Genomic DNA, 12433 nt, shown 5'->3' on the forward strand with positions numbered 1-12433 from the left:
AAGTCAGGAAAACCTTGAGAACTCTGACAGTGTAGCTGAACCAGACAGTAAGAAAAAAAATCATGACCTTAAAGATTTGGGTAACACTTTATATTAAGGCACTGCTTATTAATGTTTTATAAATATTTTATAAATATATAATAGATGCTTAATAACTATGTTATAGAGTATTGATAAAGCATTATAGATGGTTTATAACTATGCAATAGCCATAGACTGAATTACAGTTTTACAAAGGGACAGTTTTTAGCCACCTATTGTACTTTGGGATGTTTAAATGTAATGGTTATAAACCATATATAATGCTTTATTAACACTCTAACAAAGTTATTAAATATATATTATATATTTATAAAAAAAATTAATAAGCAGCACCTTAATATAAAGTGTTGCAAAGATTTGCTTTCAAGCATAAATACTCAAAAGAGGATGAGAAACCCTTCAGAAACAAGTCCTGCCAGCAGCACTGCAAGATCTGCTACAGAACAATTAAAAAATGAGTTTGCATTCTATGAGAAATGTGAGGAAATAGAAGATCACGAAGATGACACCTTATTGGTGGAAATTTGAGTCCACGACATTCCCTATGCTTGCTGGTTTTGCAAAAAGGTTTCTTTGCATTGCAGCATCCAGTTGCTCTTCTGAACGAGTGTTCAGCACATCTGGATTTATTTGCAGTCTTAGACGAAACTGTCTCACCCACAAGCACATTAACATGCTTGTATTTCTGGCAAAGAATTTGTAAAAAAATCACAAAAGTGTAGAAATGCAAACTGTTGAAAGAGTCTTGTTACTTGTTAAAGTGTGCTGCAAGAGACAGTCTTGTAAATTCTTGTAAATTCTGGTAAAGAATTTGCCTCTTGTGTTGCAAGTCTTGTTTTGTAGAAACTGTTTCATTTTTTGAAACACCAGTTGGACTGGTCGTTTTTCTTTCCATTCATCCCTGCATTAACAGTGTCTCTTATACTTAGCTTTCTTTACAGTTTTATCTGAATTTTATAGTCAGTGATTACACTATTTTCTGTATTTCTTATATAAAAAGAGAACTTGTTTTCAATAGAAAATTAAAAAATGAGTTTGCATTCTATGAGAAATGTGAGGAAATAGAAGATCACGAAGATGACACCTTATTGGTGGAAATTTGAGTCCACGACATTCCCTATGCTTGCTGGTTTTGCAAAAAGGTTTCTTTGCATTGCAGCATCCAGTTGCTCTTCTGAACGAGTGTTCAGCACATCTGGATTTATTTGCAGTCTTAGACGAAACTGTCTCACCCACAAGCACATTAACATGCTTGTATTTCTGGCAAAGAATTTGTAAAAAAATCACAAAAGTGTAGAAATGCAAACTGTTGAAAGAGTCTTGTTACTTGTTAAAGTGTGCTGCAAGAGACAGTCTTGTAAATTATTGTAAATTCTGGTAAAGAATTTGCCTCTTGTGTTGCAAGTCTTGTTTTGTAGAAACTGTTTCATTTTTTGAAACACCAGTTGGACTGGTCGTTTTTCTTTCCATTCATCCCTGCATTAACAGTGTCTCTTATACTTAGCTTTCTTTACAGTTTTATCTGAATTTTATAGTCAGTGATTACACTATTTTCTGTATTTCTTATATAAAAAGAGAACTTGTTTTCAACAGAAAATAAAACTAAACAGCAAGCATTCCATCATGCTGTAGCATCAAGTGTGTTTTAGCCTCTACCACACTTTGTACTTAACTTGCAAACATTTCTATTTGACAGCCATTTAACATGTAATGGACATAAAATCCAAAGATCGTGATCATATCGAATATCGTATCGAATATCGTGATCTTATGCAGGGTATCATATCGAGGGAGCCTAAATGAGGTATCACAGAACACTAGTTTCAAGTAAGAATACCATGTAGGAGACCAGTTACAAAAGTAATTTGATACTTCCAAACATGTAACTTGAATTCAGTATAATGAAAAGAAATAGATACTGGCTGCCTTTCAACTGTAAAACACATCTGTGGCTAGATTTGGAAGCAAGCATAACTTATGTATGTCTACATTTTCCCCTCTCTCTCTCTCTCTCTCTCTCTCTCTCTCTCTCTCTCTCTATATATATATATATATATATATATATATAATTTCTTTAAAAAATAGCACTCCTAGAAATGCTCGACACGACCACCTTGTGTCCATTTACTGTATTAAGTGGTCCCAGCAAGGGACCTAGCTGGGATAAACCACAGTTGGAGTTTATTACTGCAATTATAAATCACAATGGTGTAGTAAATGCAGTACAGAAATTGCATCATAACATAACAGTAGGCAGGCAGTGTGGTCCAGTGATTAAAGAAAATGGCTTGTAACCAGGAGATCACCAGTTCAAATCCCACCTAAGCCACTGACTCATTGTGTGATCCTGAGCAATTCACTTAACCTCCTTGTGCTCTGTCTTTCGGGTGAGACGTAATTGTAAGTGACTCTGCAGCTGATGCATAGTTCACACACCCTAGTCTCTGTAAGTCGCCTTGGATAAAGGCATCTGCTAAATAACCAAATAATAATAATAACAGTTTGCATTGCTACAAATTAGCATTTTTTTACATCACACAACATAAAAGTGTGTACAATCTGGAATCTTTCAGTGTGTATCTTTAACAAACTGTCCACATAAAGCAGGGCATGTGTCCACATTAAGTGTTTCAAGAACCATGTAAAATGTACAAATGGATTTGGCCCTTCTACTTTTGTCTATACTAAGTAAATGTCTACATTAACCACATTCTTTAGTTTACATGTCTTCAGTCTTTTCTATGCTAATAACGAGCAGTATTCAGTTTTAAATTATCATTTCGGGTCTGCAGTGTTCAAAGAGTTAAAGCCAAAATCGGTTTTATGATACACTCAATTCCTGGTGGTTAGATTATGAAATATCCATTATCCATTGCATTGTATTAAGTGCTGGGTCTTATTTATAAGCATTGAACAACTGCCAATGTAATGAAAGCACTCCCACTGTATTAGCATTGAGTGCAGGGCACGAGTTTCACATTGGGTTTGGAGCACATGGCAACAAACAAATATATAAATAGTTTCCAATTGTATGATGTTTGAAGGATCGTTGCATAAAACTGAAGCATTAAAGCAAAAAAATGCGTAGAGCCGTGAGTCAGCAATGCAAATGGGAGATAAATATGCAAGTAGACTGGCAAGAGTGATAGTTCCACTTCACAAATACACGCAGGGTTTTTAACTGTTATTATTTAGCACAGAAAACATACTGGGGCCCTTTCACAAAGTCCTCTTTATGATGATTCCAGTCGTTCTAATTACAATTACGCAAATGTTGTGTTTGATTAACTTGTTTAATATACAGGCTGAAGCCACACTATATTTTAATCACATTGACCTATAATTTGAACTGTCATAAGAAAGCCGGGAAGTTCAGCATGGAAGAGGGGGTCTTGGTCTCAGTTCAGCTCCTCCTACATGGCACAAGGCAGTCCCAGCTGAATGGAGGAAGCTGGTAGTCAATGAGGTGCAGAAGCAGGAGGAGAGGATGAGGTGTGTAAAGGCCATTTCCAGGCCAAGCAGGGAGAATGGATGAGATGGGAGAGTGTGGAACAACGCAAGATCAGCTGGCAAGACCTATGGACAATGGAACAGAGCAAAACCTCTGGGTAGGAGAGGATCCCTCATGTCCTTTGTGTTCATCACCTGCAAAATTAAGGCACATTTTGACAGAAGGTGGGTCTTAGTCAAGGACGGTTTACTTGGCGCCATGACCAGGTGCTGCGATGTTTGGCCTTAGCATTAGAAGACAAGTGTAACATGACCAATAAGTTGCCACCAGTTCCATCAAAACATTACACACAAAAGACAACATTCCTCTGCCCAGGAGAGCAACAGCCAAGAAAAGGTGTTAAAACCAAGCCTTGCCCAGGACAACTGGAAGCTGCTAGAGATTGGAAAATGCTGGAAGATGTTGGTCAATGGCTTATTTTTCGACCAGATATTGTTTTGTGGTCTGGATCAGCATGCCTTGTTCACCTGGTAGAGTTAACAGTGCCATGGGAGGATGCTGTAGATGAGGTGTATGAGAGGAAGAAACTTTGGTATGCTCAACTAGCCGCTAAAGCGGAACAGCGAGGATGGAGAGTCCGGGTTTACCCAGTGGAGGTGGGTTGTCGAGGATTTGTGGCACACTCTACAACCCGGTTTCTCAGAGACGTCGGATTCAGTGGCCAAGAGTTGCGTTGCACAGTGAAGAACTTATCTGAAGCAGCAGAGAGGAGCAGCAACTGACTGTGGTTGAGACAGAAAGATTCTGGTTGGGGATCTCAAGCACAATAGAAAGAAAGAAACGCTAATGTACGGGTAAGTAAGCTGGGTTGAGTTGAGTGGGGGTTGATGCAGGGACACCAGAATCACTGTCGAGCCCTCTTCAGGTGCTAGTCGACGAAACACAGAGGATGGAAGTTGCCCACATGAGGACCCAAGAGATCTATCCTACTTAGCTCAATCCAGACAGCTGTCATGCTGATGCGCTGGAGAGTCTGCACTGTGGTTGATCCCCCGAGCCAGCATAGGAGCCGTTGTGTGTGCTGATGCACTGGGGAGGCAAAATAAGCTGATCCCTGGAGCCAGCATTACACTTCAGTCATCAACACCAGGCAGAAAGATATCTACATTATCAGATGGAAGGAAACGCAAATGGATGGAGACACAGATGGATCACATAAGTTTACTGTAAAGCTATGTCTTAGTAGTGCTTATCTTGGCGAGAGCCGAGTTCAAATCAGCATGACGTTTTTACATCTACTCTCATGTAATGGAAATAATTTTTATACATTTATGTATCTTTAGTATGGTGCAGATTATGATCAGTACTCAAATCTTGAATCCAGACAGGGTGCAGACCCAACTGTTAAAGAATCCAGAACTTACCAGCAAAGAAAGTCACAGGAGAAAATAATAAAGGTAATAATAATAATTGGCTTGGGGGGAAAAAACTACAGACTCTAACTGTCTTAAAATAAGTATTGGGACATCTTAATTGATAGGCTTCTGTCTGCAGAATCATTACAATCGCCTAGGGGACCAATTTTCCTTCTGTTTGTTTTTTTTCTGAAGAAATTTAATGATATCTCAGTGGTACTTTTCTCACTGTAATGCAAGGCTACAGAATATATTTTCCACTTGCGTGTACATATAAAAAAAAATAGGGATAAGTAAACCACAGTAATCTGGAATTGATCATGGTAATTAATCTATGCAGAAACACAACAGAGAAACACACAGATTATATTATTGTAGGATAAGTAATAAGTAAAAACAGGCATATATGTTCTAATCCAAGGCTATTATTGTAGCATGGCCAGGTCCTGTTGCAGGTTAGTACCCAGGGTCTGGAAAGTATGGGGATGATTGCTGAGAATACTATGGAGATTAAAATGGCTGTCAAGTACATCATTAGTAGTAGTGCCTGTTACATAAAAATTGAGGGGTATTTTAGCCCCTATTGCGCATTGTTTGACTTAGACCTTTTTGTATCATTTTGTCATAGAACAGTTGTTTTTTTATACAATTTTTTTATAACATCATCCCTTTTTTTAGGATATCTTGAAACAAAACTATCTCTCTAAGCAGTTACTTTTACTGTAATATTTCTTAATGCTTGTCATTTAAGGTTTAACTTAAGTGTTATATTACTGTACATGACTGAGTGATACATGCAGAGGATACACCGCTTTCAGTGTTTTCAGCTTCCTTGTTTATGGTGAATTGATTATAATTGATCAGTTACTTTTTAAGGCTTATTTTGTATTCATAAATATATTGTGTACCGATATGTATACATTCTAAAAGTATTTATTCATTGGCACTTAAATTGTCTCAATTTTTAAAGAGTTTACACCCGGCTGTACATATGAGTACATACATATATGCATACATACATATATGCCACTGTTGAGAATAATAATTTCCTGACAGCTTCATTCTAATTGGTAATGGTTAACAGTGGTTGCTGTACTTCATGTCATTAACAGTTGCCCAAATGTAACTCCCCGTGAAATTATTTTTTCAAAATTATTAGTGATTGTTTACTGAGATAAATTTAGAAACAATGTCTTTTCGTGACATTTTCCAGGAGTTCTGACTCACAGGACTCAGTGCAGAACTGTTTAGGAGCATGTGAGCACAACTGATGGGGCACTGCTTTTCTCTATTCCCTTTTCCTACAGTAAAGAGACACCATTAATGGCACGTCACTGCATTATTGTGCTTTTTTCTGTGTAAACACGTACTTTACCTTTTTTTGGGAATTAGGGTCTGGACAGTGGCAAATCTAAATACTGCCTCCATGATTCAATATTAATCCTGCTTGGTTTTTTCCTTATGAGTAATTTTTGGTCCCATATATAAATTGGTAGGTTAGGTTCAAGGGGATTAAGGTGGTACCAGTAGCTTATTCACCAGTCACAAGCACACATTGCAAGTGAAAGGATTCATCAGAATGCTTTTTTTTATTTTTTTATGAAAACCCAAACTTATTGGTCATGTGTTTCTGGCAGTTCCCAGGAAGGCTGCAACAAGCTCTCCCGGCATTTCTATGATCCATTCTTTAGCTACCGCTTGCAGTATATTCACAATTGACCATTTAGACACCGGGAACCAACAAAGTACAAAAAGCTTGATAACATTTGAACCCAAGCTGTGCTGCAAAATTGCTATGCTTATTTTTCTTTACACATTCAAATTTAAATATCATACATAATATATATTTTCTCAATGCGTAAAACACCCAGTACGCAGCATATCTGGAGTGCTGGTCCCAATTATTATTTATCGAATAAATATTTCATGATAGTTTCCATTTCACTATGGCAGTCTGGATATGCCATAATACAACCCCTAACAAAAGTCTTTTTATGGAAAGCACATAGACATTGTATGGATTTAATTTGCACATTGGATAGTTTCTCCCTAATGTTGCTATGCACTATGAAGCGAGCATTGTCATTCATATACAGATATTTTAAATGTCCTTGTGACCAGGATGGCTGGTTGTGATGTCAAATCAGGAAGTAGGTGTACAACAATACTGTGAGTGAAGCGCTGATGCGCGAATTTAATTATAAATAAAAAGATAAAACAAAACAAAACACTGCACACAAAAGAAAACGGCACGTTGGCCAAAACAGACAAATAGACATGGAACACAAAAGTATCACGCTGGTATAAACCCAGCACGAATAGCAATTGTAATTTGTTTTTTCGTTTTACTTCACCTCCCGACTCTTGTTCCGCCTCTGAACACACCAACCCTGTGTGCGTGAAAACTGACAGCTGTGCCAGGACTCACTTACTTCATCAATCATTCTGCACATGAACTAATTTGTGGAATTCCCGTGCCCCCATACAAATACCCATTTTAATCTGCACGTGATGTGATTGTGCAATCCCCATGCCTAAATACAAATACACATTAGAAATCACCAGTGCTACACAATCCAAGCTATACCCTGTGCACCAATACATACATAAAACAACAATAGACAATACAAAATAAACAAAATCCAATCGGGGCAGGGGGTACCCCACCACAGTCCTTTTATTTGCATTGCATTCATTTTAACAAATTATGAAAATGATAAGTATAGAATTGTGCACAAAGCACAACAAAATCAAATGTATTCAGACCACACAATGAGCAAGTGGTAAAACTTTACTGAACTACTGAACTGAAAAAGGAACAAATGGAGAAATATACAAGGCTTAAAAAACATTTTCTCTACATATTTATTTTCTGGTCTTGAGGTGTGTGGTTGGACTCATGGTAAAATGGGGAAAGGAGGCAACTTTGGCTACGTACACACAGGCTAAATGCAGTTGTGAGTTCACCTTTTGCTCTTAATACGGTTTCTATACACACACAGTCCGGTTACAAAGGGCAGCGACAACCACACTAGTTAATCCTGTTCAGAACAAGTAGTGAGTTCAGTCATTAAGAATAGAGCATAGCTGTGCTTGATGAGCTCTCGATCGATTAAGTACAGTACTTTCTTCCAAAAGCATAAACAAAAACACAGCCTCCATGTTGTCACACAAAACCTCACGATTGGCATGTAACGATGGCCTGAGTTCAGTGGTTTGTTTAAACAGGGAGTCACTCACTTCAGTAATGAAAGGTGTGTGTGGACAACAAACAACCGCAGCGAGTGCCGTTCGTAAATACGGTTGTCGAGCCAACTGCAGTGTGTGTAGGTAGCCTTTGTGATGTTAGTTGATGATTGTAGCAGGGCGGTAGTAAGCCCTGCTTATTGATATGTGTTTGTTTGTTTTATTTTCAGAACGAGGGTTCCCCCTCCGCCCCTGTGTTATTTTGTGTTTGTTTATTTTGATGATTTATTATATTTAAATGTATGACGGCGAGCGCCGCAGGATTTATTATTTATGTATAGATGACGGCATAGCCGTTTTATTTAGTAGCGTGGATGGGAAGCCCCATCCACATGGTATTTAAAAACTCGTGCAGAAGGCGGCCATCTCCCGAATTAATTAGGTAATTTAATTTGTTGTTAATCGGGAGATGGTCACCTGTTATAAAAAGCCTGCAGCTCTCTAGCTCCGGGTGGGTGTTAGTGAGGAGCGAGAGTGGAGAGAAACGAAACGAAACGAAACGAAACGAAACGAAACGAAACGAAACGTGATTTAAAAAGATTCCAGGAACAGTGACAGCAACTGCCCAGCCTGACCGGGGATCGTATTATTTATTTTGTGTTCGTGATTGGTTTTGTATACCCTTTTATTTGGCTCTGTGAGCGCAGTTTCTTTTTGTTTGAATATTTTATTTATTTTTGTTTTTGAATTAAAACGGCGCAAGCCTTTTTGAACTGCAGTACCTGGTGTCAGTATTTTTTCCTGCTTCTGCCGTGACGTCACCACTCGTCATCCCTGTCACAATGATGATGACGGGGGCGGGTTGAAATTGGCAACTTGGGTAATTATTTCCTGGGGTGCTGTGGCAAAGTGGTGAATGGTAGCAGGTGTATAGCAGGTGCAGTGCGGTTACAGTAATTCCAAGAACGCACAGACAACAAAGTACGGGTGAAAATGATTGATTTAATGGTGTATAATCCAATGGTCTGATGACCCGCCAGTAAATAATAAAGAGCTGGCAATACACAACAATGTGTATTGCACAGTAATGAAACAAAGGGTGGCAGTCCCGCAAATAATAGACATGGTACAAAACACACACAATTAGACACACACGATCACTGTTCCAAAGTGAGTGCTCTCAGTGCTTGTGGTGAAGTACAATATAATACGTGCTATTAGTTAGAAACAAGTGCTGATAACAATGTTTATTCATGACGGTAGTGCAGTGATGATCCAGTTTCGTGCTGGCCCTTGGTGACAGTTCCGGATCTGTGTTTAGCCGTCTAGTGATAACAAACACAGGCAATTACTAAACAGACAAACAAACAAAACACTCACAAACTCCTTTCGTTATTTATTTTGGGCAATCTCCCGGTCCTTCCAGTTTCCTCGTAACAAAACCCAAGCGAAGGAAAAGATTTACAATTCTCCAGCCCCTTTTATGCGATTATGCATGACCCCTTGGTAAACGATTACAGCTGACTCGATTGCCTGCAGCTGCTACCTCGTTTACCTTCCAGGTCAGTACATTCTCGCACTGGAGTCTTTTTCCAGGCTGATTGACTTCCCGACCCAGGGAATGAACTGTCAGAACAACCTGTCCAAAGCCTTTCCCTTTCGCTACTTCGTATCCTCACAGGTCGAGAGGGAGATTTACAACCAGAACTCATTATATTTCCGTCACAGGTGCCCATAGGATACATTTTCTACCTTGGATCTTACCATTTTGTAGTAGATTTGATCCTGAAGCCTTTGATCGTACTGGACCCGACAAATGGCACAATTCAATATTGCTATTTAGCTTGGAAAAGAAAATCATTCAAGCATTAAACAGAAAGAATATTTCTCCACAACAAGTTTGTTTATTGCATGTATTTATATTTTCCTAAAAATATTTTTTTCTCAAGGCTAACAGTTAATAGATTTCAACCCCAGTTTTAGACTCTGATGAGTTCCTAAGAACTGATATTATTAGTACATGAAATTGGGTTCATCTGTGTCAAAGAAAAAGTAAAGCCTGCAAAATGATAAAGGACTTTTAAGAATAATATTAATGAAACAAACATTATTGGAAGCTATGGTTACCACTCCTTTAAGTGAAGAAGACTGGAACAAGCATTTAAGTCTCCAAGGTCTGCTGTGGTTTTCTTGAGGTAATTCAAATGTTATTTCTTCATGGCAATTACATTTGACAACATTGCCTGAACAACCAATCAGATTACGTCACTAGGGCTGCATTCTTAACTGCATGAATCACACAGTAATGACATGAAACCATTGGGGTGTGGATAGGCTGTCCCTAGTGGTTCACTCCTAGCAAGGCAGAAGTGATAAAAAACAATTTCATTTTGTTGTCTTTCAGTGCTGGAACTAATTGGCCCCTGTGCTAGCTCGTAAAGTATTGATAAGTATGGAGATGCTATCCGAACCATGCTCATAAACCCTGAACAAGAATTTGAACACAGTTCAAGTTTCAAGAACAACTCAGACGCTGAAGTACAGTATCACTATATAAAACTTATAAACTTATAAAAAAAATACATATTGATACATGGCATGCTCTACTAGGCAATTACACATGTTTTAAGTTACAGGGACACTTTATATTACCAATATGTAGATGATTTGAAAAATTCCCTTTAACATTAGAACCACCGGAGTGATCTTTTTGACCGATGGAGGTTTTTAAATGCATTGTTCTCCACTGATTTGGCAGCTAGGAGCCTGTGCTTTTTTGACTTTTCCTAAATATATATGTATTAAACATCTCAAAGCATCAGTAGACCCAGGGTTGCAGAAACTTATGGAGATATAATACGTTATACCTAGAACTACCAGAGCTGTCATTTTGACCTTGTAATAAAAATGGTGGGTTTAGATTAGTGTGCATGATCGAGCCCCTTCCTAGCTCTCTGAATTTGTTTTGCAGGGATCTAGGTCTGTCTCTTCCAATGTTGTTTGCTCATTTTCACTAGACAATAAGTATTTTTACAATTGTTGATAAATAAATCACTTGTCTGAAAAAGTATCCATCCTCGATCTGTTGAGAGAGGGGTAGGAAGATCACAAAGGCTCGTCCAAAAATATAGTGCAGCATGTGCTCCTACTTCTTGATCACGTGGATTTGGTCGGTCGTTTGGCCCAGGACAATCTAAAATCGGCTCAGCACTGGCAACAGCAGCATTACAACCAAAATGCACGTATTCTGACCTTTCGACCAGTAGACAAGGTAATGCTGCTTCTTCCCACATCGGAATCCAAACTGTATTCTAAATGGCAGGAGCCATATGAGGTGATTCGGGCTATAGGGAAAGTGAATTATGAAATTCGGCAGCAATCGCCGCAATGAGAGGGAAATTTACCATGTCAATTTATAGAGGCCTCTGGAAAACAGAGTATTCTGACTTACCCAGCAGGACTAACCTTGTTGAATATGACATTATCACTCCCCCATGGTTAGAGACAGACCCTACCGGATCCCGGAAAGTCAACGAAGTAGCGTTAGCAAAGAGGTGTGGGCAATGCTCCAACCTTGGGTGATTGAGCCTTCCAGGAGCGAGTGGTGCAGTCCAATTGTGATAGTCGCCAAAAAGGACGGCACCAACTGCTTCTGCGTTGATTTCCGTAAGGTAAACGCTATTGCTAAGTTCAATGCCTACCCCATGTCTTGGGTCAACAAGCTTCTCAACAGACTGGGAATGGCAAGGTTCATCTCGACTTTGGACATGACGAAGGGATATTGGCAGATCCCTTTAACCTGCAGATCACGTGAGAAAACTGCATTTTCTATCTCTGATGGTCTGTTTCATTTCACAACCATGCCATTTGAGCTACATGGTGCACCCGGTACCTTTCAGAGACTAATGGACCAGGTCTTACGCCCACATCATGAGTAAGCAGCAGCGTATATTGATGATGTGGTTATCTATAGCTCCACCTGCGCACTGCAAACCACTTTGCCACAGTCACACATGATTCGCACTACAATAGGTTCTATGAATCAGCCTTATCTTCAAATTAGCCTAGCAAGGTCTTTGTTTTCACTGAGAGAATAACACACCGTTTTATCCGAGTAGATTTTAAAAAAGCGATTGTTCTAATAGGGCTAATTTCCATTGAAAAAAACAGTTCTTGCTGCTTGGATTGTTACAAAAGAGGGTTTGTTATAAGAAGGGTTCATTATAGTTAAGTTAGACTGTATATCCCAAAAGTAGATAAATCAAAATCTAAAACAAAATGGCCAAAATGGTTTACTAGATCAATTAAAAAAACATATTCAGAGAAAAAAGGCATTTTA

The sequence above is a fragment of the Acipenser ruthenus genome, chromosome 4 (assembly GCF_902713425.1).
Source record: "Acipenser ruthenus chromosome 4, fAciRut3.2 maternal haplotype, whole genome shotgun sequence".
Classification (NCBI taxonomy): Eukaryota; Metazoa; Chordata; class Actinopteri; order Acipenseriformes; family Acipenseridae; genus Acipenser; species Acipenser ruthenus.